The 26826-nt window shown below is 38.0% G+C and overlaps 1 protein-coding gene across 1 annotated transcript in view; it reads left to right on the top strand.

Moving 5' to 3' along the window:
• The first annotated feature begins 4584 nt into the window (after positions 1-4584).
• OLFM4 (olfactomedin 4) overlaps positions 4585-26826 on the top strand; it is a 73363-nt gene continuing 51121 nt past the window's right edge. Inside the window, exon 1 of the mRNA XM_064585769.1 lies at positions 4585-4628. The gene's annotated coding sequence lies outside the window, so the exon portion shown is untranslated. The remainder of the gene's footprint in view (positions 4629-26826) is intronic.

The raw sequence follows: 26826 nt of genomic DNA, 5'->3' as shown, positions 1-26826 counted from the left end.
GTTGAACATTTCCCCCCCATATTTATAGGTTATTCAGATTTTCCTTCCTATGAAGTGCCTGTTCAAGTACTCTGCCCAAGTTTTGTTTTGTTTTGTTTGCCTTGTTTTGTGTGATCTGTGGCTCTTTATACTATATTCCATCAAATATAAGAGATCACTGATTGTAAGGGATGCTAATATTTTATTTATCGCTAAGAAATAAAAATACTAACAAACTGTGACACCCTGTTAGTTGTAAGATATGTCTGATTTAAAAGATGCTAAAATATGAAAGAAATATGCATTTCAGAATGATGGAATATTATATATTCTGGATATTAATCCTTTGCCAATTAAATGTATTTTCAACTATATTCTCTGGTTTATATTTTGCCTCTATCTTCTTTGTACAGTCTTTTAATGCAAACTAGTTCTTAATTTAATATTTTACATTAGACTAATTTTAAAATCCTGTCCTCTATGCTTTGTCCTGTATGCTTTATGTCTCAAGGAATCTTCCTCATGCTGAAGTCATAAAGATATCTTTCAGTATTTTCCTTTATACATTTCATGGGTTTGCCTCCCACATTTGAGATTTTAGTTCACCTGTAATTGATTTTGGAGTATGACCTGAGGAAGGAAGGTTTCAAAATAACATAAATTGTTCTAGCATCAAAAAAGCCCATTCTTTACCAACTGCCCTATAATTCTACTTCCATCTTAAATCAGGTGTCTATATATGTGGGTGGGTCTGTTTCTGGGCTCCCAAATCTGTTCCATTAGTATATTTGTTTCTTCCAACACTATTACTATGCAGATGGATATGGATCTACCATGAAGCTCCAGAAGCTTAAGCATCAGTACCGCCTCATTTCAGTACCTCTCATTTGCTTGGATTCCTGATTTAATATTTATAATATTGGATTATTTTCTTTAGAAGCGTATTCCATTTACATAAACTTTAGGCCCGACTTAACCTGGATCCACCCTTTTGTGCAATCTTAAATACTAGTAACTCAAGTCCTCTCCCTGCCCCCCATTCCTGTTCTTCTGGAATGCCTCGCCTATTCTTGGGCCTTTGCTTTTTTGTATGCATTTTAGAATCCCCTTGTCATCGTTCATAAATAAACTTCAGTATTTTCAGTGGAATTACATCACATCTCTGAGTAAAATAGGGCAACTTTGACATCTTTGCCACATTGAGTTTTTCAACCCATGATCATGGTGTATCTCTCCATTTATTTAGCTCTTCACTAATGTCTTTCAATAGAGTTTTCTCTCTCTTTTTTTTAAAGTAGGCTCCATGCCTAGCACAGAGCCCGACATGGGGCTTGAACTCACAACCCTGAGATCAAGACCCTAGGTGAGACTGAGAGTTGGATGCTCAACTGACTGCACCACCCAGGTGCCCCAAGTTTTCTAATTTTTTGGGAATATTTTATGTATCTTTTATTATTAATCTATTTTATTATTAAATCTATTATTAATAGATTTATTTCTTGTACTTCATGTGTTTGGGGGGTACTGTAATGAATATCTTTTAAAAATTGTATATTGTAAATGTTATTGATGCTATATAGAAATGCGATTAATATTGAACACTGATTTTGTATTCAGCAGCTTTGTTTATCTTCATTATTAGTTCTAAAAGCTTAGTTTTGGGGGAATCCTATGTTAGTATCGTCAATTTTGTTTCTCTTTTTCCAGTCATACTCCCACCTTCCTTCCATTCCTCCCTTCTTCTCTTCTTCTTTCTCTTCCTTTTCTCCTTTCCTTCATTCTTGTTTTACTACACCGCCTAGGGTCTCCAGTGCAGTATTGGAGAGATGATAGTCATCTTGTCTTCTTTTTTAAAAACAGCTTTATTGAGACATAATTCGCCTACCATACAATTCATCCATTTAAAGTGTATGATTCCCTGGTTTTTAGTATATTCAAAAAATGATGCAACCATAGCCACAATTTAATTTTAGAACATTTTTATTACCCCACAAGGAAACTCTGTATCTATTAGCAGCCACTCACTCTCCATCCTAACACTCCTTTGCCCCATCTCCATCCCTGACTCAGCCAATCCTAGGCAAGCCCTGATCTTTCTGTCTCTCTAGATTTGCCTATTCTGGATGTTTCATATAAATGGAATATGTGGCCTTTCATGGCTGGCTTCTTCCACTTAGCAGAATGTTTTTAAATTTCATCCATGTTGTGGCATGTATCAGTACTTAAATTTGTTTTTATTGTCAAATGATATTCCATTGTATGGGTATGGCATATCCATTCATTGTGTAACTGAACCTAATTTCATCTGTCTGATGCGCAGCAAAGTCAGTCACTGAAACATCAGGTATGCAGCAAGCAAAGAGTTTATTTGTGAGGCAGCCAAATGAGGAGATGAGAGGACAAGCCTCAAATCCTCCTCCCCGAAGGGGGACAGAACAAGTTTTTTATAGGAGTTGACGTTACATAACATTTTGATAAAAAGGGCAGGGAGACTTATTTGAAGAAAGATGGTGCATGTGCATTGAGCCAACATATATGTAACATATATCCCATGTTAACTTTGGGGTGGACACTTAACATCAGGATGAGATATAATTGAGCCAGATGTCAGGAGATTATCTTAGGACAAGGTGAAGAGGTTATGGGCACGCTCTGAGAGCTGGTATTAACTGGATGGGGTTTTGGGCTTGTTATCTTGGGTAAGGAATGCAGGGTCTTCCCTGTTCATAGACTGGAACCTTATCAGTTGACCTTGAGTCCAGACTTCTGCAGAGACAGCTAGTGGATTTGTTAGTGGGGTCTGAAAAGACACAATAGCTGATGAGGGAGAAACAGTTTTCTGAAAAACAAGCTTTAAACTTTCTGCTAGTTTCAGGGTGCCAGGGTGGCTCAGTTGGATAAGTGCCCAACTCTTGGTTTCAGCTCAGGTCATGATCTTGCTGTTGTGAGATCGAGCCCTGTGTGGGGCTCCTCTCTGAGCACAGAGACTGGGATTCTCTATTTCCTCTCTGCCTCCACTCAGGTGCCTGCTCTCTCTCTCTCAAAACAAAAAACAAAACAAAACAAAGCACAAAAAACCCCAAAAACAAAACCCAAAACCTTTCTGCTAGTTTCAACTCCATTAACCCTATGGAGCGCAGTTTCAGTTGGTTGAAGGACATTTGGGTTATGTCCACTTTTTGGCTATTATGAATAATGTTACTGTGAGCATTCATGTACAAGTTTTTGTGTGGACAAATGTTTTCTGTTCTTTTGTGTATATGTCTAGAAATGAAATTCCTGGGTCATATGTTACCTCTATGTTTCATCTTCTGAGGAACTGACAAGACTCTTTTTCAGGGGTGCCTGGGTGGCTCACTCGTTAAGCGTCTGCCTTCGGCTCAGGTTATGGTCCCAGGGTCCTGGGATTGAGCCCTGCATCGGGCTCCCTGCTCCGTGGGAAGCCTGCTTCTCCCTCTCCCACTCCCCCTGCTTGTGTTCTCTCTCTTGCTGTGTCTTTCTCTGTCAAATAAATAAAATCTTAAAAAAAAAAAAAGACTCTTTTTCAAAGTGACTGCATCATTTTATATTCCCTCTAGCAGGGTATGAAAGTTCCAATTTCTTCACATTCTTGCCAACACTTGGTATTGTCTGTCTTTTTGATCATTGCTATCCTTGAGGGCATTAGGTGTTATCTCATTGGGGTTTTGCATTTCTCTGATGGCTAATGATGTTGAGTATTTTTACACGTGCTTATTAACCATCTATCTTCTTTGGAGAAATGTTTATTAGGTCTTTTGCCCATTTTTAAATTAGATTGTGTGTCTTTATTTTTGAGTTGTAAGAGTTCTTTATGTATTCTAGATGCAAGTCCTTTATCAGATATGTGATTTGCAAATATTTTCTCCTATATGGGTTGTATTTTCATTTTCTTGATGGTGACCTTTGAAACACAAAAGTTTTTAATTCTGAGGAAGTTCACTTTATCATTTTTTTTTTGTCATGTGTATTTTTGGTATCATATTTAAGAAGACTTTGCCTAATCTGAGATCACAAAGATTTATGAGTCCTCTAGGCTTTTCAAGAAATCTCTTTTAAAAGGCTAAGAAACTCTCCTTCTGAAAATACTTGGAATTCTATCAAATGCATTTGCTTGCAATTATTGAAATGACTGTACTTTTTCTTATTTAATATTTTACTGTGGTGAAGTACGTTAAATTGATTCTCTTATTTTATTTTATTTATTTATTTATTTATTTATTTTAAAGATCTTATTTGTTTGAGAGAGAGAGAATGAGAGACAGAGAGCACAAGAGGGAAGAGGGCAGAGGGAGAAGCAGACCCCCTGCTGAGTAGGGAGCCTGATGTGGGACTCGATCCCGGGACTCCAGGATCATGACCTGAGCCGAAGGCAGTCGCTTAACCGACTGAGCCACCCAGGCGCCCTGATTCTCTAATTTTAAACCAAACTTTCGATCCTGGCATATATCCAGTTTGTTCATGAGAGTATCTTTTTTCACATATTGCTAAATTTGATTTGATAATATTTTATTTAAGAATTTTGCATCTATGTTCATAAACAAGATTGACTCTTGTCTTTGTTTTTCCCTCAAACTGTCTTTGCCAGATTTTAGAACGAAGTTATGCTGTCAGCCTCATAAATTGAGCTGGTAAGTATTCTCCCTTTTACTCTTGTCTTGGGTAGATTTCTGTAAGATTAAAATTATTTGTTCCTTGAATGTTTGATAGAATTGGCTGGCAAAACCCTTTGTGTTCTATATGGAAAGGTTTTTAACTGCTGATTCAATTTTTTTAAAAGGGACTTAAGATTATGCAAGTTTTTTTATTTCCAGGAGTTTTGTAGGAATCTGTCCATCTTATTTAAATTTTCAAATTTATTGGCATAGAATTGTTCATATCTTTATTCTTTAAAAAAATTTCTACTGCAAATAGATTATTTTTGGCTATTGCATTCCATAGGTTGAACTTGATTCTGTTAGCTTTTCTAAATAGATGATCATATCATTAGCAAATGACAAGATGTTTTATCTTTTCTTGTCTAATTCTTAACCATACCTCCTTTTCTCCCTTCTAGTGTAGGGCAATTGTATCTTCTTTTTATTCCTAAAAATGTATGTTTGTGCCATTTTTTTCTTGATCAATATTGCTGGTGTTTTGTCAATATTCTTGCTCTTTTAAAAAATCTAATTCTTGGCTTTGTTCATATTTCCTGTTACATTGACTCTCCCAGTGATGAACTCCAGGTTGCCCCAATTCCCTATTTTCCTAAGCAGTGCTACTATGTGCATCCCCAACATGTCTCTTTTTGGGCCTATGTGGGAAGTTGCCTGGAATGTATATTCAGGACCAAATTTTCTGGGCCAGAGGGAATGCATATGTGTCATTTGAATAGGCAGGGCTGATTTCTCTCATTGGTCTATAATTTCAGTGGCGGTGTATGGGGATTCCTATGTCCCCACATCCTCACCTAACGCTTGAGTTCATCCACCTTTCCAGTTTTAACAGTTTTAATAGGTATAAAGTGACAAGCATTTTTGTTTTAATTTGTTTTCTCTGATTACTAGTGTTTTGGTACATTTTATTATGTGCTTGTTGCCTTCTTGAGGTGTTCTTCTGTACCTTGCCTGTTCATATACTTTGCCTGTTTTGTTTGTTTTTTGTAGTATCTGTCCTTTGCTCATTGATGTGATGTCATTTTTTTTTGGATATTTTACATAGTAGTCTTTTGTCAAGATTTAGCAGTTCCAAATATATTCTCCTGTTTTGTTGGCTGTTTATTAATTGTTTTCCATGGTAAATTTTCCTGAAAGAAGTCCTTAAGTCTGATGTGATCAAACTCATCAGTTCTTTTCCCTAATGGTGTATGCATTTAAAGTTTTGTTTAGGAAGTTCTTCCCAATACTAGATTACAAAGAAAACCTGTTTTTTTCTTCTAGTAACTTTATCCTTTGACCTTTTATATTTATGTCTTTAATTCATCTAGAGTTCAACTTTGTAGATAGGGTTAGGAAGGAATCTGGCTTGTTTTCCTTCATATAACAAGACAGTTTTCCTAACAGCATCTGCTAAAGCATCTGTCTTTCCCTATTGATTTTTTTTTTTTTAAAGATTTTATTTATTTATTTGAGAGAGAGAGAATGAGAGACAGAGAGCACGACAGGGAAGAGGGCTGAGGGAGAAGCAGACCCCCTGCTGAGCAGGGAGCCCCATGTGGGACTCGATCCCGGGACTCCAGGATCATGACCTGAGCCGAAGGCAGTCGCTTAACCAACTGAGCCACCCAGGCGCCCTTTCCCTATTGATTTTTGATGTCACATGTATTGCATAATAGATTCCTATATATTTATGATTCTGTCTCTGAGTTACTTGAACCAAAACCATATTATTATTACTATTACTATAGCTTTAAAGAGTGTCCTAGGCAAAGGACTGAATAGCCAACACAATATTGAAGGAGAAGAACAAAGTTGGAAGACTGAGACTACTCAACTTTGAGACTTCAAGAGAAGGGTACAGTAATCAAGACAGTGTGGTATTGAAATGAAAGACAAATGGATCAATGGAACAGAGTAGAGAGCCCAGAAATAGATCCACATAAATATAGTCAATGATTTTGGTAGAGGAGCAAAAGCAATATAGTGGAGCAAAGATAGTCTTTTCAACAAATGATACTGGAACAACTGGACATCTACATGCAAAAAAATGAATCTAGACACAGACAAAAAATTCACTCAATATAGACTGCAGGCATAAATGTAAAATCCAAAACTATAAAACTCCTAGAAGATAACCTAAGAGAACACCTATATAACCTTGGGTATGGCTGTGACTTTTTAGGTACAACACTGAAGGCATGATCTGTGAATAAAATAATTGATAAGCTGGACTTCATTAAAATCAAAAACTATTCTGCAAAAGACAATGTCAACAGAATGAGGAGATAAGCTACAGACTGTGAGAAAATATTTGCAAAAGACGCATGTGATAAATGATTATTATTGAAAATACACAGAGAATTTCTTACGAACAACAAGATGCCACTACACTGATTAGAATAGCCAAAATCCAGAATACTCACAACACCAAATGATGGCAAGGATGTGAAACAGCAGGAACTCTCATTCATTGCTGGTGGGAGTACAAAATGGTATAGCCACTTTGCAGTTTGGCAATTTATTACAAAACTAAACATATTCTTATTATGTGATCCAAAAGTCATGCTCCTTGTTATTCACCCAAAGAAACTGAAAACATATATCCGCACACAAAAATCTGCACATAGATATTTATAGCAGCTTTATTTCATAATTGCCAAAACTTGGAGGCAACCAAGATGTTTTTCTGTTAGTGAGTGAGTAGACTGTGGTATGTCCAGACAACGGAATATTATTCAGCACTAAAAAGAATTGAACTATCAACTCATGAAGATACATGGAAGAACCTTAAATGTATATTACCAAATGAAATAAGCCAATCTGAAAACACTACATACTGTATGATTCTAACTATATAACATTCTGGGAAAGGCAAAACTATGAAGACAGTACAAAAATCAGTGGTTGTCATGGGAAGGGAGAAATGAATAGATGGAACACAGAGGATTTTTACACGGTGAAAGTCTGGGCAATTGATCTGTAAGATGCCATAATGACAGATACTGTCATTATACATGTATCCAAACCCATGGAATATACTACGTCAAGAGTGAACCTGTATGTCAATTACAAACTTTAGGTGATATGTCAATATAGGTTCATCAATTGCATGAATGTGCCACTCTGGTGGGGAATGTTGATAACGAAGGGAGGAGCTGATGCATGTGTGGGGGCAGGGATATATAGGAAATCTCTGTATCTTTCTCTCAATTTTGCTGTGAACCTAAAACTGCTCTAAAAAAATAAAAAGTCTTAACAATAAAAGAAAAAGTGTTCTAAATATGGTAGGTCATATGGTCCACTCCTCCAAAGTCAACTTAACTATGTATAAAGCATTTGTTTTTTCACATGAATTTTGGATTTAGTTTGTTGAGTGTCTCAGGAAATTAAAATGGAATTTTGAGATAGTATTGAATTTATAGACTAATTTAGAAGAGGAAAATTGACATCTTTATTATATTTTCTCATCCCAAAACATGGAACATCTTTTCATTTATGCACATCTTTTTCTATTTCTTTTATTAGAACTTTAAATATTTTACCCTAGAGCTCCTGTGTATTTTCAATTAATGTAATTCAAGGAACTTTATAATTTTTGTTGCATTTGCAAATGGATTATTTTTGACTATTGCATTCCATAGGTTGAACTTGATTCTGTTAGCTTTTCTAAATAGATGATCATATCATCAGCAAATTACAGATGTTTTATCTTTTCCTGTCTAATTCTTAACCCTATCTCCTTTTCTCCCTTCTAGTATAGGGCAAAAGTAGAGTTATGTTAAAAGTTGGGATTCTGGGAATCCTTGTATTGTTTTCAACTCTACAAAGAATGCATATAAAGTTTCTCCACTAAGCATAACATTAACTATAGGTTTTGGTATATAAATTTTATCCAATAAAGTAAGTTCCTTTTAATCATTTTATCCCAAGATTTTTAAAAGCTATTTTTAAAAGCTATGGCTAGATGTTATATTTTATTAAAGGCTTTCCCTGCTTTGAGATAATGTGTATTAATGTGTGAAATTGCACTGATAGATTTTTTTTTTTGCTGATGTTGAATCATTCTTGCATCCCTTGGATAAATCATACTTGAAAATGATGTGTTATTATTTGTGATACACTGTAGGGCTAGATTAGCTTATTTTTTTTTTACATTTATGTTCATAAGTGAAATGCTTTATGATCTTTTATTTATTTTTCTCATCTGCTCTGGGAGTCAAGATTTCAATAGTTGCCTAAAATGAGCTGAATAGCTTCTGTTTTTTTCTTTTCCTTTCTTTTCTTTTTGGTCTTTCCTTTCCTTTCCTTTGGAATAGTTTGTATAAGTTAGAATTCTGTGCTTCTTTGAAAGTTAGTAAAACTTACCTATAAAATCATTTGGCTTTTTATTTTTTCTTGAGAGGGTAGATCTTTGAACACTTCAAGTATTTAATACTTATTGTCCATTTAAGTTACCTATTTCTCCTTGTACTACATACTGCATTTCGTATTCTTTAGGAATTTATCCATTTTATCAAGTTGTCAGATTTATTAACAATTAGTTACTTATGATAATACTCTTTTCTTATTTTAAAAATCTCTCCGGTTATTTGTCTCCTGTCTGTATCTTTTATTTGAATATTTAAAAAATCTTTCTCTAGTTTTACCAGAGGTTTGCCTACATTATGAGTCTTTTAAGTGAACCAGCTTTAATCATCTCTATCATTTTTCAGTCTGTTTCATTGATTTTTGCATTTATTATTTCCCTTCTTCTTGATTCTTTGGGTTTGTTATGCCGCTTTTATCCCATCTCTCTCAATCAAATGCTTGTTTATTTTTAACCTTTCTTATTTTCTTTCCCCCCAGATTTACTGAGATATAACTGACATATAACACTGTATAAGTTTAAGGTGTACAACTTGTTAATAGGATGCACTTATAGATTGCAAGATGATTACCACCACACCTCCATCACTTCATGTACTTGAAAGCTGTAAAAAGCTAAGTACCTCTTCTGTTGCCCATTCTTGATATGTAGTGTATTCATTATCGTTTTAAAATTTCCCTTATTTCTGCTTTTTTATAACTCAAGAATTATTTGTTAATAATGTTATTTAGTTTCCAAACCCATGGGATTTTTTTTAAAGCCACCCTTTACAATTAATTTTTAATTTTACATTAAAATTAAAATTACATTATCCAGTTTTAAGATATTGATCATTAGAGGTTTTATATTTTCCTCTCTGACCTAATTCATAGCTATTTTATAAATGTTCCATGTATGCTTGTAATAATGCAGATGCTCTGAGTTCAAACTTACTTGCTACCTAGTTCATATCTTCAGTGCCCTTTGACTTCTTGACTTTGTGGTTTCTGAGCAGAGTAAGTTAAATCTCCAACTACAATTGTTGATTTACTTATTTCATTTGCAGTTCTATCAGTTGTTGCCTAATATATTTTGAGACAGTATTGTCAGCTGCAAATGTGGCTCATGATTGATGTATTTTTTTCTCCTATTGTTTATTTTACCACTTTTTGGCCATTTATGACATATATATTTTTTGCTTTATAATGTACATTGTTGGACACTAAGATTACTACTTAGCTCTGTTTTAGTCCATATGTGTCTCATCAATCCTTCATTTTCTGCCTTTCCATGAGTCTTTTAGATGCCACTTTTGGCTGTATGTTTTAACATTTTATGTCATTGTAGTTTTTTTTTTTAAATTTTTTTGTAGTTTGTTTTTAAATCCAATCTAAAGGTCTGTGTTATCTAGGTAATGAGGTTAACATAGTGACATCTATTTTAATTATTGTGATATTAGAACTAATTTCTAGGACATTATTTTATGTTTCCATAACATGTGCTTTCTTTTTGCTTAATTTTTCTCCCTTTCAAGAGACTCTTAACTATAGGAAACAAACTGAGGGTTGCTGGAGGGGTAACTGGGTGATGGGTATTAAGGAGGGCACTTGATGTAATGAGCACTGGGTATTATATGCAACTGATGAATCCCTAAACTCTACTTCTGAAACTAATAATACACCATATGTTAATTAATTGATTTTAAATAAAAAAAATTTCTCCCTTTCTTCTACCATATGGTTTGAGTTTTCTTCTATTAGTTTAATTTTTTTTTTACATGGTAGCTTCCTTTAACTTCAAATTCATACTCATATTTATTTATCCCTCATCTCTTGAGCTTATTAATATCCATGCCTTCTTAACACTGCAAGTACTTGGCATGCTCTGATACCTCTTTTGTGTTGAACCTCTTCCTCTGATCTTGTTAAGATTGTCTAGAATTTTAGTGCTAGATACTATGGATATACATTTTTTTCTTTTCTTTGGTCATAACCCTTTCCTCTTTTTTTTTTTTTTCCAAGACAGCAATACATATCATAGAGTGTATAATGATTCTTAGTTTTCAAATCTGATGTAACATCTCCTAGAATCTTTTCTTCAGCTATTTAACTATTTTTCCCCAAATATGGGTCTTTGTGTGGCAAACTTGTAAGGTCACAGATGCATGAGAATTTTTTTTTTTTTTAACCTCTTCATAGCTACATAATGAGTTGGCTGTATATTTTAAAGAATTTAAATTTCTTTCTTTTTTTTTTTTTTAAGATTTTATTTATTTGTGAGAGAGAGAATGAGAGACAGAGAGCATGAGAAGGGAGGAGGGTCAGAGGGAGAAGCAGACTCCCTGCTGAGCAGGGAGCCTGATGTGGGACTCAATCCCAGGACTCCAGGATCATGACCTGAGCCAAAGGCAGTCGCTTAACCAACTGAGCCACCCAGGCGCCCGAATTTAAATTCTTTAAAATATTATTCCATCATTTTCTTACATCCTGTATTATGGCTGAGAAATCTGATGTCAATTTTGGTGTTTCTTTCATTTTTCCCCAGCTTTATTAAGATATAATTGGAAAAAATATAATTTGACATACAACATTGTAAGTTTAAGGTGTACAATGTGTTGATTTGGTGCACTTCTATATTGCAAAATGATTATCACCATAGTTTTAGCTAACACCTCCATCACATCACATAATTACTATTCTTTTTTGCTGTGAGAACATGTAAGATCTATACTCAGCAATTTTCAAGTATATAATACAGTATTATTACTGTAATCACCATGCTGGATGCTAGATCCCCAGAACTTATTCATCTTATAACTGGAAGTTTGTAACATTTACTGACATTTCCCTCCTCCACCCCCTTCTCCCTGCCCCCAGCCATTGGTAGCCACCATTCTATTCTGTTTCTATGAGTTTGACCTTTTTAGATTCCATACATAAGTGATATCATACACTATATGTATTTCTCTGCCTGACTTATTTAACTTAGCATGATGCCCTCAAAATCTATCCATGTGGGACCATGGAGGGAATCCACAGCAGGATTTTCTTTTCTCTCATAGCTGAATTATATTTCATTATGTATTACATAGCACATCTTCTTCATCTATTTATCTGTTGATGGACACTTAGGTTGTTTCCATATCTTGGCTATTGGGAATAATTTTAGAATAAACATGGGAGTGCTGATATCTTCCATAACCTGCTTTTATTTCCTTTGGATAAATACCCAGAGTGGGATTCCTGGATCAAATGGTAGTTTAACTTTTAATTTTTTGAGGAAACTCCATACTGTTTTCCAGAGTGGCTGTACTAATTAACATTCCCACCAACAGTGCATGAGGGTTCCTTTTTCTCCATGCCCTCCCCAACACTTGTGATTTCTTTTTAAATGATAACCATTTTAATAGATATGAGGTGCTATCTGATTGTGCTTGATTCTTGTTTTTTTAGAGGTGATCTCCCCCCCCGAAAACTTATAGAATTTTCTTTTTAATACTCTTAGATTTCTCTAAAATGTGAATTTTTTTTTAAAGATTTTATTTATTTACTTGAGAGAGAGAGAGAGTGAGACAGACAGCACATGCGAGGGGGGGGGGTCAGATGGAGAAGCAGACTCCCTGCTGAGCAGGGAGCCCGATGCGGGACTCGATCCCGGGACTCCAGGATCATGACCTGAGCCGAAGGCAGTCACTTAACCAACTGAGCCACCCAGGCGCCCCAATGTGAATTTTTTCTTATCCTACCGTTTGCTCTATGAGTTCTTTCAATCTGAGTTATTTTGGGAAAGTTTGTCTCCCGTATTCCCAAGATGTTTTCTCTTTTTCATTTGGAGTCCTTATTTTTTAAATTCCTATTACCTATATATTGGTACCTCTATTTTTAACCTCCATATCTCTTAGTTTTTGTTTTATGTTTTTATCTCTGCATTTTGACTGTTGCCTTCTCAATATGAACTTCCAGTTTACATGTTCACAATTCCTTCTTTAGTTCCAAAAGTCTAGTTTTATTTCATTATCTTGTTTGTTATTACAGTTTTCATACTTTTATGTATAATATTTCCTTTTTTTTCTTCTTTAAAGATTTTATTTATTTATTTATTTATTTGAGAGAAAGAGAGAGAGACAGAGAAACAGCATGAGAGGGGAGAGGGTCAGAGGGAGAAGCAGGCTCTCCGCTGATGTGGGACTCGATCCCAGGACTCCAGGATCATGACCTGAGCTGAAGGCAGTTGCTTAACCAACTGAGCCACCCAGGTGCCCTAATATTTCTTTTTTAAAAAATCAATTCATATTCTTGTTTCAAGTGGCTAATATCGTCCTTTATCTCCTTAATATATTCGTTGAGCTTCTCTCAAATTAGATCTAATAATTCTGCTTCAATATATAGTCCAACTCATTGAATTTTTTTTTGATGTAGTTGTACTCTTTGAGGGTCCAGGAGAGTGTATTGAAAAGGGACTGAAGGTCGGGCTCGAATCTGTCAGGTCTTCAAATTTAAAAAGAAGGGAGGGGGCCCACCTGTAAGGAGAGTCCAAGCTCCGCAAGCCACTTATGACCACCTCTGCTTTGCTGTCATGGCACCAGGCAACAGCTGTGGTCACTGTTTCACTTTAAAACTTTAGGGAAATGCCACACTGGGAAAAGGTAGCCCTAACAGCTTGTTATCCACCAGCTCTGGGGCTTTGGAAGGCAAGCTGTGGAAGAATTAAGGCTGTGGGTAGATGGTCAGTTAATGCCTCTTTTCCTCAACTGCTCACTTTAGCGGAGCATATATACATGTCCCTTATTTTCCCTCTTGGACGACTGAACTTGCAGTGTGGACCATTTCCATTGATTTCTAGAGAGAAGAGAGAAGCAAAGAAATATATCAAGGCAGTTGTGGGAAGACAAAGGTGTAGAATTTAAAAATCTTCCTACCAATCTATACTTTACTTCTATCTCTGCCTACCCCCAGCTCCAGGCTACACCACTTACATTCCCACCTACCCTCTGACACTAACCTCAAGTCATACTTCCATCTTTCCAGAATTTTCTCATGTTCTGTAGTTTCTGAAATCCACTTTCCCCTCTTGCTTCTATAGATTCTTTGCAATTGTTTTTGGTGGAGGGATCCAGCAGCACATTCTAGTTTGACATCCTGGCTGCCCAGTCATATTTATTATAATGGCTATTATTTGGATATATTTCCACCATCTTCTTTTATGCTTTCGATGGTGATTATTTTTTTCTTTCTTTCTCCCTTTTCCTTTTCCTTCCTTCCTTCTCTCTTTGGATTGAGTAATTAAACATTTTTTCATCTTCCTCTCTTTATTTTCTGGAAATTAGACATTCTACCTATATTCCTTTATTGATGTAGTAATTAGAGTTAGTTTTGACTGAGTAACAAAACCCTAAATTGATAAAAATGGCTTAAAGTCCAGGTAGAATGTTAATGGATTGGATAAATAAATAGTGTTAAGATATTTTTCTCAAAATGACCTGTTGACTCAGTGAACTCTCAATCCATAGTTCAGCAGATGCTTATGATGAAACTGCCAAGATGAATCTATGATTTTTATGAAAATACAAAAGATCTAGCAAAATAATCTTGAAAAATAGAACAAAATTGGATTCACACAGATGATTTCAAGACATTATACAACTATAATAAGAAAGTTTAGGGGCGCCTGGGTGGCTCAGTTGGTTAAGCGACTGCCTTCGGCTCAGGTCATGATCCTGGAGTCCCTGGATCGAGTCCCGCATCGGGCTCCCTGCTCGGCAGGGAGCCTGCTTCTGCCTCTGACCCTCCCCCCTCTAATGTGCTCTCTCTCTCTCATTCTCTCTGTCTCAAATAAATAAAAATTTAAAAAAAAAAAAAAAAAAGAAAGTTTAGTATTTATGTAAGGATAATACTATATTGTTATAGGATAGACAGGTCAATGAAATAGAACAGAAACCAAAAACAGACCCACATATATATGGTCAACTGATTTTTAGTAAAGGCACTGATGCAATTCATTTGGAGAAAGGTAAGTGTTTTAAAAGATGTTGGAATGACTGGATATTTGTATGAAAAAATGAACCTTAACCCCTCCTCACATGATCCACGAAAATTAATTCATGATGGATCACATACTTAAAACTTAAAGAATCATAAAGCTTCCCAAAGAAAACAGGAAAATATCTTTGTGAACTTGGAGTAGGCAAAGAATTCTGGATAGCGCACAAAAATATACTGATTTTGACTTCATCACAGTCAAAAATTTCTATTCATTAGACTGCCTATATTTGGAAAAATATTCATATTTACAATATACAAAGACCTATTAATCAACAACAGAGAAACTAATCAAAAATGGACAAAATAAATAGCGATTTCACAAAAGAAGATAGATTAATAGCTAATAAGCACATGACAGCATTAGTCATCAAGGAAATGAAAATTAAAACCTCTGCTAGAGTGGCAAAATTTCTTTCAAAAGCTGATAATATCAAGTGTTGTAGCATCTGGAATTCTCCTACATTGCTGGTAGCCCTGTAATGATTTCATCTCCTTGGAAAACTGGCAGTTATACATTCATAAGCTTACACCTACATATGACACAAGAAATTCCATTCCTATGTATTTACCAAAAAGAAAGCATGCATTCCCAAAAATCTTATACAAGATGGTTCATAGCAGCCTTATTACAATAATCCCAAACCAGAATGTCCATCAGCAGGAGAATATTAACCCAAACGTCTATCAATAGGAGAACAGATAATTAAGTTTTTTGTGTCTTCATATAATGTGATACTACTCAGCAGTAAAAAGGACATGCTGCTGATAAACGACATGGATGAATTTCAAAAACATTATGTTGAGCAAAAGACTCTAAACACAAAAGAATAATTCACATAATTCCATTTATATGAAGTTTCAGGAATGGGCAAAACTAATCATAGAGTTATAAGAATCAGAAGAGTGGTTACCTCCAGAGGAGGGAAATTGAGAAGGGGCATGAGGGAACTTTCTCCAGTGAGGGAAATAGTCTGAGTGATGATTATGTGGTTGTATACAATTGTCACAGTCCATTGCACTAAATGTTTAAGATGCATGCATTTTATTGCATATAAATCATACCTTAATTCCACTCACTCACAATATTTTCAGAAGAGTCCACGTAGGTGCTCAGAGATTGCAATGTTATAAGATACCAGGGACCAAGACTGTATTTTTTTCCTTTACATGCAGCAAGGTAGTTTGTTTTTATGTATTTTATATGGCATGTGTTTGGAGTTAACTGTATATTTACTGTTTTCTTTCCTCATCATATTTTTCTTCCATCTAAGATATTTCATCCAAGATAATGCCTTTTTTCTTGACTGAAGTATCTTAAGATTTGTTTTAGTGAGAGTCTGTTGTGGCACATTCTTTTTTCTTTTTTCTTTTTTTTCCTCTGAAAATTTCACCTTTATCTTGAATGATATTTTTGCTGGATACACAGTCCTAGGTTGCTTGTTATTTCCATTTAAGTGCATTGCTGTATCATCCCCTTGTCTTCTGGCTGCTGTTGAGAAGTCAGCATCTCTGTCTCAGAGTTGTTCCTTTGTAGGCAACATGGCTATTCGCTCATCTCTGTTTTTGGTGTTTTGCAAGCTCACTATGATGTGTCCAGGTATGGATTTTTTTTTTTTTTTAATTTAACCTGCTGCTTGAGATTCTTTAGATACCCTGAATCTGTGATGTCTTTCATGAACTCTGGAAAATTCTTATTTTTTCTTGATTATTTTCTCCTCCTTATTCACTGTCGTTTCTTCTGCAACTCTGATTGGACGTATGACAGACCCCTTCACTCCATCTGCTCTGGCTTTTAATGTCACTTAATGCATTTCCCAACTTTTTGTCTCTCTGGGCTGAAATTCAGATAATTTCTAAAGATTTCTTCATTATTAGTTATGTTATTAGCTATGTCTAATCTGCTGTTAAAGCTATCCACTGAGTTTTAATTTCAAATATAACTTCTAGGGGCACCTGAGTGGCGCAGTTAAGCGTCTGACTCTTGGTTTTGGCTCAGGTCATGGTCTCAGGGTTGTGAGATCGAGCCCCTCATCGGGCTCTGCACTCAGTGGGAAGTCTCCTTAAGATTCTCTGTCCCTCCGCCTCTCCTCTCTCTCTACAATAAATAAAGAAAAATTTTTAAAAAGTTTAAATATAATTTCTAAGATTTCTACATGCATGTTTTCCCAAATAAGTTTGGTCACTTAGTTTCCTCTCCCTTATACATATTTTAAATCTCTCTTTTATTTTTTTAAACATGTATTTTTATTTTGTAGTCTGATTATTCTAGCATTTCAGGTTTTTCCATGACTGATTCTGTCAAATAATTGTTTCTGTAGGCTCTTTGCACAGAGTGCCTTATTTCCTTGTGCATTTTATGATTTTTTTTTTTTTTTGCCATGATATCCTATTTCTTAGAACTTTGTCAGTTGGAATTCTTAACCAACTGAGCCACCCAGGCGCCCGTCAGTTGGAATTCTTTAAGACCTGAGTTGAGGTTATTTCAAAATAGATAATCCTTGGTTTGTTTTTATCAGGCATCAGGGACCACTTTAGAACCACATTAGAACCACTTTAAACTAAAGTCTTGGCTTAAGGTTCAGTGAACTTGGACTGAAAAGCTGTGTGAGGATCAGTTGCTGGTTAGGAATTCTCAAGACTTTTCTTTTCTTCTCTACTTCATGTCAAGGTTTAAAACAGGCAAATTCCTCTGCTGTACCCTAAGCAGGGAGGTGATTTACCTTGAGTCTATCCCTACATGGAGATTATAGCCCTTTGGGATCCCAGCTTTGTAAGTGGGGACTCACATCAGACTCTTATCCATAACTGGAGAGGTCTGAAGGTCCTTATCTCCTGTGCCTTTCAATTCCCAAGGCCGTGAAAACTGAAGCTTAACTTCACCAAAGTAAGCAAATGTCCTCAGGTGGAAGCTGCTTGCATGCTCCATTGACCTCCTTGGGCTCCATCTTCAGTTAGTTTTTGGCCTCTGAAAACTTACAACTTTCTTGCCAGTTTATCCTCACATTTACATAGATTTAAGAAAATATATATCTAGCATCTTTAGTTGTTTTTGCTGAAAAGATGGCTTGAGATAGCTAGTCTGTGTAGAAACAGGAGTCCTGTATTTGTTTTATCTCATTGTTATAAAATGTCTGTTTTATGTATAAATTTAAAAAAATGCACATGATAAAGTAATATAATTGTGTTTAGTTTAATTTATAAATGAATAAATAAATGTAAACTTACCAGGAGTATGTGCTCAGAATGCTTATGGCTGGGTGTGCAATAAAGAAAGTTTGGGGAACTCATCTTAGGGTCACAACATGGGCCATTCCCTTCTTCTCAATACCTGGGGAGGTGACCACAGCAGAAGGGAGCCTTGCAAGGCCTTCATTGTCTTGGGGATCTCCAGGCTTTTCTCTTGCTTTCCTATTATGGAGCGGAGTCTAGGAAAATTATGTAAATATGACTGGTTATTTATAATTTCCTCAAAGAGTCTTGAAAGCTTTCTAGGGAGGTATGTCCACCTCTTCATTGAGGGTGGTGGCTGGTTGGTGGACATCACCCTATGGATTAATAGCACACAGGCCTGCAATGCTGACTACGGATGACTTGGATGATTGGCTTTCTAGATAAAGCCAGCAGCTCAGGCAGCTGTGTGCCCCCACCCGCCCCCATTGCACTGCTCTGGCTGGTCTTACTTGAGACAAACCTCTTTCACTCTAAAAAAGGTTTTTATATTAGAGATGATGCTTTTGACAGAGAGATACTTGCTTTCTTTTGACTGATAGGACCTTGGCAAAGAAAGTCCATTTTTCTAGTTGCTGGCTAATGTCCTGACTGGGAAGAGCAATAACTTCATTAATGAATTATCTCTTACTTGCAAGACAAATTTGACTCATTTGTTTCCTTAAAAAGATGGTGTCATTGGTTAAAGATGGCCATTAGTGACCACTAATAAATGTATCTGTTCACCCTTCAAAGATATTTGACGTTTGCATTTTATGCTAGGAAGCAAAACAGTTCTTTGGCTAACCTATATGTCTCCAAGTTACCTTAAGGTCTCAGAGTTCTAAATAATAATCATTAAAGGAGAAATTATTTAAATATACCTGAGTTTAGTGAATAGATCTGGAGATATTCATTTGTAACCTTTAAATTGGGAGCAGTGCTAACTTTTGGCTAAATTACATGAGGAGTCTCCTGGCAATGATCATGTTATTAGGGTACAGTTCACAAGCATGGTAATATCCCAGATAATGAGTCTGACTATAACAAAGTACTTAGCAAAAGCTTCAAAGCTAAAATGGAATATATCACACCAATTGTGGAACCTAAAACCAAAGTCAAATGCTGATTTTTACAAAAGGCATCAAAGTTTCATTTTTTCAAAAGTCGACTGAACTAGGCTGGATTGAAATTCAAGCCTATGTATTATTAAAATAATTGAATTGGGATATCAAACTATCAGACTGAACTCGAATCAGAACTCCATACGTTCTCGATGGTAGATAACAGGTGCCTCCTTTATAAGCTAAATTGGACTTTTTGAGAGGGAATAGCAGTTATGCTATCAGCCAACAAAATGATAGGCCTCACAGGATTAGCCTTCAGAGGGAAGGTACAGATGTGCCGAGAATGACAAGGTGCTCCCTGGCCCTCCTGAAGTGAGCAGGAGCTGACGGTTTTCCTTTGGCACAGCATATATGTGTCCATTGGATCTTTCTACAAGGTGTGTTTGGCTGAATTGAGGTTTGGTCATTGCAGCCAGGTTAGGACTGACCGTGTGGGGGCACCAAATCGACTGGACTGACTGTTCATAGGCCACTTATTTGGGGGCACAGAGTTACATCCTGCTAGTTGTGCTTTTCATGAATGGATGAGGAAACATTGGCAAATGACGTGGTTCCAGAACCCCCACCAGCTGTGCTGTCTTTTCTGGGTGAGCCTGATTGCTTTTGGCTCTGCCCAGTGCAGTGTTTTCCATTAAATCCGTCTCTCCTCTGTGGGGGTATTTATTATGTGCCATTTTGAAAATAAAAGGGACGCGGAGCAATCATCCAGCAAAACCATAAAACATTTTGTTATCTGAGATGGTGAGGGGACAGGTTTGACATACAACACTGGGAGCCGCGATGGCCGAACAGTGTGGTACTGAAGCGTGATTTAATGAGGCTTGGAGGATTTAGTTCAGTCAGAAAAGTTCCACTGTGTCTTGGGCATAGGAGGAGCAGGCTGGCAGGGGCACCTCACTGAGCAGCATCTCAGCAGACAGGCTTCAGCCAGAAGCCCCCATTTGTCCTGCTGTCCCAGACAACCATTGTCAGGGCGACTCTAGAGATGAAAACTTCTGACTGATTCAGTGGACCCCAGACTTGGCACAGCTTCCCAGTGGCTTCCGTTTTACAGGCCAGCAGTTCATCCAACAAGAGCCTGCATTCATTTGCCTCTATATCCATCGATTGCCAACCGAGAGCTGGATGTTGTCAACTTGCTTTTTTTTTTTTTTTAAAGATTTTATTTATTTTTTTGACAGAGAGAGAGAGAGACAGTGAGAGAGGGAACACAAGCAGGGCGAGTGGGAGAGGGAGAAGCAGGCTTCCCGCGGAGCAGGGAGCCTGATGTGGGGCGCGATCCCAGGACTCTGGGATCATGACCTGAGCCGAAGGCAGATGCTCAACAACTGAGCCACCCAGGCGCCCCTGTCAACTTGCTTTAAAAAAAAAAATTCTGTTTCACTAGAATTCAAGTCCTTTGCCCTCTGATAAATGGCAGTGTGCAGTCTTGGGCAACATTTTTGTTTTCCACTTTTCCAGAGGAAAAACTCATTAGTAGGTGGTGGCTGGTCATCAAGTCAATCATTGTCTTTGGATTTAATCATACACATCTTTCTGATCCAGCTGAATAAACCTATCTGTTATACTTCATTATAAAGTTGGCACAACCTCAGCCTTTGAGTTATGAACATAAGACGTTCATGGATAAGTTCAAGCATCATTTTGTTATCTTCTTCATTGAAGTGGAGGTGTTTGCTGAATATTTATCGAGTAACTATGGCACGCCAGGTCCCCTGGGATTGAATAGAGCTGTGGAAGAGTTAAAAGCCTAGTTCCTGTCCTGAAGGGGCTGATGATCTAGAAGGTGAGATGTGGCACACACATAGAGAGATAAGCAACACCACTTTATTACATAAGCTACGGGCTTTTGTCGAGGCAGCCTTGGCTTAGTTTAATATGGTGGTTACTCCACAGGATAGTGCACCACAGGATGATCTGAGAAGCTTTCAAAAAGGATGAATGTTCAGGTACTGTCTTAGTCTGTTGGGGCAGCTATAACAAGAATATCATAGGCTGGGCTTAAACAATAATCATTTATTCCTCACAGTTCTGGAGGCGGAGAATTCTATGCTGAAGGTGCTGGCAGTTCTCCTATGTTGTGAGAGCCTATTTCTTGGTTTGCAGATGGCTAGCTTCCCATTGTATCCTCACATGACAGAGAAGGGAGGGAAGGAGGGAGAGAGACAGAGAAAGAGAGTCAGAGAGCGAGAGGAAGAGAAATCTTCTGTTTATTCCTCTAAGGCCACTGATCCCACTGATGAGGGCTCCCCCATCCTGACCCAATTACCTTCCAAAGGCCCCAGCTCCTAACACTCATTGCATTGAGGATAGGATTTTAACATATGAATTTTAGGGGGACATAAACTTTCAGTCCATAATAGGTCCTTATACCAGAGACCCTGATTCAATGAATCTATGGAGAGTCTAGGCTTTGGTACAGAGTAAAGCTCCCCAGGTGATTCTAATGTTCTGCTAGGGCTGAGAACTGCTGGGCTAGGAGACAGATGACTAGGCGTTTTTGTTTGTTTGTTTTTTAATTAACATTTACATTCTACTCGGGATTTTGTCCCTCTCCAGATAAATAGAAGCTTTCTCTTCTCTTCTCCAATAGCTCCTCATACACATCAAATGATAGCCTCACTACCTCCCTGTAATAATCTTTCCACGAATCTCTTCATCCCACCTCGTTGCCCCTCTGGGGGTAGGGACAGAGTGCTAGCCATTGTTTTCCTCCTAGAGCTTGGCACAGAAAAGGTGCTCCACAAACATTTGTTGGATGAAAGAGTGAAGGAATGAGCTGGCTGACCTTGAACAAGATACATAAACTCTCTGCTTAGGAGTCTTTGTCTCCATCATAAAGATGGAGGAAAGGAGGAATTATGCTATCATTCTGTGGGGCTAAATTAGATGTGGATGCCTTCCTCTGATGACTTTGGAGCCCTTTTAAAATAAAGGTGCAATACAAATTCTAGGCATTCTCATGGACAATTGACCCTGGAGTAATACCTTTGTTCTCCCATTTTGTATCAAGACACGAGTGAATTTTGATGAGATTATAGCAGAGCTGATGTTGGCACGATGAGTCTACTAATGTCATCTAAATGAGATGGCTGACTTTTAAAGTAGTTCAGAACACAAATAGGGCCCGGAGTCTGAGAAGGAAATAAAAGCCCAAGAGGGCTTGGACCAAGTCAAGGCCTTGGTAATGACCGACGGATGGGGGCAGGGGGTCAGGGGTCTCCCCACAGTCCTCAGTCCCAGGGCATGGTGGACCTCTAAGTGACTCTTTCATTAAAATTCTCTTTTCAAACCCTGTTTGCAAATGCATCTATTTATTTGGGACTGGGGTTTAGGTGTAAGAAGGTCGGTATTTTTTGTTAAAGATTTTATTTTTAACTAATCTCTACAGCCAACGTGGGGCTCAAACTTACAACCCTGAGATCAGGGGTCACACGCTCTCCTGAATGAGCCAGCCAGGCGCCCCACGAATCTAGTATTTCTAAGAGAATGTTTAGGATACTAGTATTTCTAAGGGACCAGTGGTTAGAACGCATTTACAGTGACAAATTAACTATTGATGTCTTTTCTTTTTATGAATTAGTTTAAATATGCTGATAAGTACCTCCCTCATTTTTTCCTGCCCACAACCTTCATTGTAATAAAAATTAGCACTCAGAGCTCTAAGCCACGTATTCTAGATTACGGGAAGGCTTCTGCTTCTCAGAAAACATTCAGGCTATTTAGGTGACGTAAATTTTGTGCTAAGCATTTCTGAAATCCAGGCTCATTTGTTTACTTGGGGTTTAGAGCCCAGAGAAGAGCCTCCTGCAATGTTCTGACCTCTGCTCTCTGAAGCCGAGGCCAAGTGCTGACTTCCCTCCACCACTGATGAGAAGGAGCAGACCTCCTGCCTTATATTTCATGAGCAGATTTTCTCCTTTGAGATCAAAATGCCTTTAAAAAAAATTTCAGGTGGGAAAACTAAGGCCCAAGGACATCAGAGGCCACCCTTTATGTTGTTCTGTCTCTCTGAAGTGGGTCTTTTCCCAGGGTGCCTCTCGCCTATTTATTTTGGAAAAAACATGAGTTCAGACTGCCATTAGGGAAATTGGTATCATTTAAAGGTGAATTAAATATTCCCCTCTTCTAAACTGCTGTGGGGAGAGAACAAAGGAAGTGTCACATGCTGGCGGTTAACACAAAGATGCTTTTTTTTTCTAGTGTAAATGGTGACCGGGTAATAAGAAAGGCAGTTTTGTCAAGACAGCGGGGCATAACCAGTGACAGTAATTTCAAGGACTTTGAGTGAGCTGTGTGGTTAGGCTCGGTTGTCGGTCCCTAAAGTGTCAGGCTGGAGTCAGTTCCTAACATCACTGAGCTTCAACTTCCACCTTTAGAGCAGGGCGATTCTGCATGTCAAATCCTGAATTTAAATGAACGTGAAGCTCTGTTGGAGAAGCTCATTCCTGTTTGCAGCCGCAGCTGGGCGGCCACCAGAGAGTTTTCAGGCTAGACATGTTTTTCCCCAACATCTGTCAGCTTAGCTAAATCAGAGCTCCAAATGAACAGTGTAATACCCAAGATCATTATGTGGATCTGTGACACTCTTTCCCTCTTCTCCCCGAGGGTTTAGGATTCAAAATGAAAAACAACATTTGTAAGGGACCAGGGAAGGGAGGCTTTTCATCTTTATTATTATTACTACTAATAATACATTTTCATTAACATGGTTTTAATAGTATGAAACAAGAGAAATGAAACATGCCCCCTCCAAGTCAACACATTCCCCAGTGCCTTTTGCAGGGGGTACTGTATCTTCGACTCATTCAATCCAAGGTAAGCCTATTAATTAAGCTTCCGTCCAGAGGTGTCGTCTACACAGATGTAATTTTCCACTCTAAGCTAACTGAAAACTTGCAGATGGGTTCTGGGTTTAGCACTTCTTTCACAACATGGAAAAGATGCGGTCTGTGTTCCAGGTAGAAGGAGAGAGTTAATCCACTAATCAAGCCAACAAATACTTATTGAGTGCCTACTTGATACTCAGCTAGGTGCTAGTGCTAGAAGGGATGCATGATGAGAAAACTTACACCTTTAATGAGGAAACATGACTCACATTACAACAGCGTGGCACTGTGGACAGAGCACAGCATCTGGAATCAGGCAGACCTGGTTTAGAAATCCAGTTCCACAGCTTAAAAGTACCATGACCTTGAAAATTTTATTTCATACTGTAGGCACCTGGTTTCTTTTTATTAAAGCAGGATATTAATACCTTTAAGATTATTGTAAGCATTAGCAATAAATTTGTAAAGCGTCTGTCCCATCAGAGACAATCCAAAAATATTATTACAAGGTGGAATATTTTACATATATATTATAATTCAGTTATAATTATGCAAATCCTCAGAGTTGGGAGAGAATAGTGCAAGCCAGAATAGATGGGTAAAGGCTGAGCGTAACTAAGGTAGCACTTAGAAATGACAGAATCAAGGACTCTTACTAGAAGGAATCTTACCAGCTAACTTACCAATCAGACACAGAGGCTCAGATAAGTCGACTTGCTCAGACTAGTAAATAAATTGAGAGTAGAGCCCAGATTGGACTTGACATGTGACCCTGCTTTTGGAGATGGTGCTATGTGATATGATGGTTCCCAAACCTGACGGAGCGCTAGGATATCTTGTGAGCTTTTTAAAAAAGATAGGCTTTCAAGAGAGTCTGCTTCATGAGGGATGAAGAGAGGCCCAGGAAGATGTTTTCGCAGTGCGTCCCCGCTTGCAGACCAGCTCCCTGGTGAGCATGAGGAGCACTGAGCTGGGAGCTGTCACCCAGTTCTTTCTCTCTCCTGCTGTGGGAAAGCTAACCTGGACATTCTTGGTCTTCTCATATGTCTCTTTCTCTCTGTCTTTTTATTTATTTTAGAGAGAGAGCACAAGCGGGGGGGCGGGGGCGGTGTGGCGGGGGAGAGGAAGATGGACAAGCAGACTCTGCGCTCAGCATGGAACCCCATGTGGGGCTCGATCCCAGGATTCTGAGATCATGACCAGAGTGGAAATCAAGAGCCAGATGCTCAACCAACTAAGGCACCCAGGCGCCCCTCATCTGTCTCTTGAAGGGGTAGCACTGGTTGAGATTCTGGGCACCCCCATTGCTCATAATCACTCTGTTATACCAGTTCAGCTCAGGCTGGGGCTGAAGTTGGGCTAGGGTCTGGCCGGGAAGTGAGGGGAAGGCTAACAGGAATCGTGGCAGGAAGGCAGGGCCATGAGATGAACCTGGCTGGGGAGTCCGTTCCTGAGGGAAGGAGAGAGAGGCCTGGTCACATGGCTAGAAAAGGGTTCCAGAATGGAGGGCTCCATGGGGGGACATCACTTTATAGAGGAGCACTTGCCTAAACTGTATTCTGTGGAACATGTGCCCTTTGAGATGCCCTAAAAGAGATCTCTGGGTACATAAGTTTGGGAGATGCTACATACCGCATCATGGAGAATTCATAATGCACACTGAGAGCTCTGAGGAATCTGATTAACTTCACTTAGACTGGAATGTTCCAAATTTATTTGATCACAGGGCACTTAAAAAAAAAACCCTATTAACTAATGTTCCACGGAACACATTTTGGGAAACACTGTTAGAGCAAATGCAGTCATTAGGAGTTCTGTGCTCAGTTTGAGAGAACTTTTAGAGGAACTTGGGGAAGTGATCATTAGAAAGAGCACTTAACAAGAGCAGGAAATGAACTGGAATTTCTCAGCCTAGAGGAGAGAAGCCTTACGCAATGCATTTTTAGTTATATGAATTGGTATAATGAGGGCTATGATTGATTGTTCTTCATATTCGCTGAGCATCAAGCCAGAAGGAATGGGCTTAAGAGTTAGGCCTAGAGATTTAAGAGGAAGAAAGCGGAAATCTTTCTGAGAAGGGATAGAAACTAGAACAGTTTATCTAGGGAAATAACGCAATTTCCAGAGTCTCATTCATTTCAAGGAATAAAATCAGAAAGTGAGCCTAGATAACAAGTCAAGTCCATTGCATTTTCTTCTCTGTCTTTGGATATTCAGGGATCTGTGCACTTACACAGGAGCCACGGAGCAGCCTCACAGTCTGAACAAAGATCCAGCAGCATGCAGAACCGTAGATTTGGAAAGCACCCAACCTCTGGTCCAACTTCCTACCAAAGCAGGAGTGTTTTCGGCAAGCCCCTGCCCCCTGGCCATCAGGAACACACTAGGAACACCTCCAGTGCCAGAGAAATCATTACTTTTCCGGGCGGCTCATTTCATTTATGGATGGAGCCTTACCACGAGCCAAAATATGTTTCATCTCATCTTACACATTTCAGACCTGGTTATTTGTGTTGGAGCTCCACAGAGTATCCTTGTTACTTTTCCCCTATGAGATGGCCATTCAGATGTCCAAAGACAAATACCCTATCTGCACTAATGCTTCCCCGAGACAAATAGTCCAACCCCTTCAGCTGTTTCTAT

This window comes from Mirounga angustirostris, unplaced genomic scaffold (assembly GCF_029215605.1).
Source record: "Mirounga angustirostris isolate CCGP_5_RB_7025 unplaced genomic scaffold, mMirAng1.0.hap1 SCAF_3, whole genome shotgun sequence".
Classification (NCBI taxonomy): Eukaryota; Metazoa; Chordata; class Mammalia; order Carnivora; family Phocidae; genus Mirounga; species Mirounga angustirostris.
This window is presented reverse-complemented; position numbering and strand designations above follow the sequence as displayed.